This window comes from Trichechus manatus, unplaced genomic scaffold, assembly GCF_000243295.1.
Source record: "Trichechus manatus latirostris isolate Lorelei unplaced genomic scaffold, TriManLat1.0 scaffold00100, whole genome shotgun sequence".
NCBI classification, from domain to species: domain Eukaryota; kingdom Metazoa; phylum Chordata; class Mammalia; order Sirenia; family Trichechidae; genus Trichechus; species Trichechus manatus.
The window spans coordinates 5,816,062-5,819,808 of record NW_004444036.1 but is presented as its reverse complement, the minus strand read 5'-3'; positions in this window follow the sequence as shown (position 1 = coordinate 5,819,808).

Here is a 3,747-nt window from a genome sequence, read left to right as displayed (position 1 = left end):
GAGACCATGGTCCCCACAGCCCTCCACCCAGCAATTCAATCCTACAGGGAGTTTGGATGTGTCTATGGGGCTTCCATGATCTTTCCTTGTACCAGTTGTGCTAGTTTCCCCTGTATTGTGTACTGTCTCACCCTTCACCCAAGATACCACTTATCTATTGCCTATTTAATATTTCCCCCCCACCCCTTCCATCCCTGGTAACCAACAAAGATTGTTACATTTTGTGAAGTAACACCATTTTTGAAAGCTAAAAAATAACTGGTTTCAATTGCTAAATTCAGTTAGATATTAATTCATCAGAAATGCCTAAAGCATCCTCTGAATCCCTTGCCCCTCATGCTCCATTTAGATCACAATAAAAGTACATGACTGGCCAGGGTTTCCTGAAATGTGCCCCGTAGGCCCAGGTTATCCCATGTCCCTGGATACCCCCAACACATAGGCTGTATCTAATCAAGCAAGCAGGGAGTAAATTTATTTACTTTCTTCCCTATCCATTGACTTGATGTTTTAAAAAAATTACTTCCAAAATGATGTCATATAATGTAACATGACTAAAATGATAAACACTGGCATTTCCTTTTAGGCTTTTATACTTTGGGGGCAGCAGGTTTACTCCTGGACTTTGACATTACTAGCTCTGCCTATCAAATAGAATTCTTTGTTGGGAACAAGATTGACAAAATGTTGGACGTGGCAAAAAAAGCTGAAATGGCAGCTATGTCCCAGGCATCCTCTCGGTCAAAGCCATGCACCTCGAGCTTTTTGAAATGGTCATCTGGTATGTCGTCAGCTTGGGAAATAGCAAGTGCAAACTCCAGCATTACCTTTTCCTGTGCAGGGAGGTCAGACTTTCTCTAATCCACACAGGCCTGGTTAGAAAGCACTAGGTTCTTCTAGTAGACCCTGTGCAGGGCACTGTGGGCAACCACATTGTAGGGACACCTGTTGGCTATGCTGGTCACCAAAACGGTGAGCCCCTTGTCAGCTCTGCTGAGGTGGCCTGTTGCTTTGTTGTAGATGGCACTGTAATAAACAAAGAAGGCTCTGAATTCTAATGGCCAGTAAGACAACACTTTAAATACATTTGGTAAAATTCCTGTCTTCTTTTCCATCTCCTCCATAAGCTCTACAATGTCAAAAGGCAGGTCTTTTCTTGTAGGGAATGTGGTAATGGCGGGAAGGTTTGGACGCATCTTCCTGATGAGTTCATAAAGGCACAACTCTTTCCAAAACCTATTTCTCACGAGCTGAAGAAGAGACAGCTGCCACAGGATGCCAGGGTGGCAAAGCACCGACATGGAGGTTCGCTGTGTAGTGGCCATGCCGCCTACCCGCGTGCTTTTTTTTTTTTTAATTGTACTTTAGATGAAGGTTTACAGAACAAGTAGTTTCTCATTAAACAGTACACATATTGTTTCATGACATTGGTTAACAACCCCACGACATGTCAGCCCTCTCCCTTCTTGACATTGGGTTCCCTATTACCAGCTTTCCTGTCCCCTCCTGACTTCTAGCCCTTGTCCCTGGGCTGTTGTGCCCCATTAGTCTCATTTTGTTTTATGGGGCTGTCTAATCTTTGGCTGAAGGGTGAAACTCGGGAGGGACTTCATTACTGAGCTAAAACGGTAGCCGGGGGGGCCATACTCTCAGGGTTTCTCCCATCTCTGTCAGGTCAGTAAGTCTGATCTTTTTTTGTGAGTTAGAATTTTGTCTCCATTTTTCTCCAGTTCTGTCTGGGACCCTCTGTTGTGATCCCTGTCAGAACAGTCAATGGTGGTAGCTGGGCAACATCTAGTTGTACTGGACTCAGTCTGGTGGAGGCTGTGGTAGTTGCTGTCCATTATTCCTTCGGACTAATTTTTCCCTTGTATCTTGTTTTCTTCATTCTCCCTTGCTCCTGAAGGGGTGAGACCAGTGGAGTATCTTAGATGGCTGCTCACCGGCTTTTAAGACCCCAGGTGCTACTCACCAAGCTAGAATGTAGAACAATTTATTTATAAACTATGTTATGCCAGTTGAGCTAGATGTTCCCCAAGACCATGGTCCCCACAGCCCTCCGCCCAGCAATTCCATCCCTCAGGGAGTTTGGATGTGTCTATGGAGCTTCCATGACCTTTCCTTATACAAGTTGTGCTGGCTTCCCCAGTACTGTGTACTGTCTTACCCTTCACCAAAGTTACCACTTATCTATTGTCTATTTAGTATCCTCCCCTCAACACCTTGTAACCATCAAAGATAGTTTCTGTTTGTGTGTAAACCCTTTCATGAGTTTTTACAGTAGTGATCTCATATAATATTTGTCCTTTTGTCATTGACTTATTTCAATCAGCATAATGTCCTCCAGTTTCATCCATGTTATGAGATGCTTCGCAGATTCATCATTTTCTTTATCGTTGCATAATACTCCATTATGTGTATGTACCATAGTTTGTTTATCCATTCATCTGTTGATGGGCATCTAGGTTGTTTCCATCTTTTTGCTATTGGGAACAATGCTGCAGTGAACATGGGTGTGCATATGTCTATTCGTGTGATGGCTCTTATTTCTGTAGGATATATTCCTAGGAGTGGGATTGCTGAATCATATGATATTTCTATTTCTAGCTTTGTAAGAAGCGCCATATCGTTCTCCAAAATGGCTGTATCATTTTGCGTTCCCACTAGCAGTGCATAAGAGTTCCGATCTCCCCCGCAGGCTCTCCAACATTTGTTATTTCCAGTTTTTTTGTTTGTGCCAGTAATGTCGGGATGAGATGGTGTCTCATTGTGGTTTTGATTTGCATTTCTCTAATGGCTAGTAATCCAAAGCATTTCCTCATGTGTCTGTTGGCTGCTTGAATGTCTTCCTTGGTGAAGGGTCTGTTCATTTCCTTTGCCCATTTTTTAAAATGGATTATATAGCTTTTTGTTCTAGAGGTGTTGGATTTTCTTGTAGATTTTAGAGATTAGACCCTTGTTTGACTTGAAATATCCAAAATTTTATTCCCAGTCTGTAGGTTCTCTATTTACTCTTTTGGTGAAGTCTTTTGATGAGCATAAGTGTTTAATTTTTAGAAGATCCCAGTTATCTAGCTTATCTTCTGGAGTTTGTATGTTGTTGGTTATGGTTTGTATCCTGTTAATGCCATGTATTAAGGCCTCTAGTGTTGAACCTATTTTTTCTTCTATGAACTTTATAGTTTTTGTCTTTATACTTAGGTCTTTGATCCATTTTGAATTAGTTTTTGTATATGGTATGAGGTATGGGTCCTGTTTCATTCTTTTGCAGATGGACATCCAGTATTGCCGGCACCATTTGTTAAAAAGACTGTCTGTTCCCTATTTGATGGACTTTGGGTCCTTGTCGAAGATCAGGTGACTGTAGGTGGATGGATTTACCTCTGGGTTCTCAGTTCTGTTCCACTGGTCAATGTATCTGTCCTTGTACCAGTACCAGGCTGTTTTGACTACCATAGCTGTATAGTAGGTTCTGAGGTCAGGTAGTGCGAGTCCTCCTTCTTTATTCTTCTTCTTCAGTAGTGCTTTACCTATCTGGGGCTTCTTCCCTTTCCATATAAAGTTAATGATTAGTTTTTCCATCTCTTTAAAGAATGTTGTTGTTATTTGGATCGGCATTGCATTCTATTTGTAAATTGCTTTCGGTAGAATTGTCATTTTCACAATGTTGAGTCTCCCTATCCATGAGCATGGTATGTTTTTCCATTTATGTAGATACCTTTGGGTTTCTTGCAGTAGTGTTTTGTA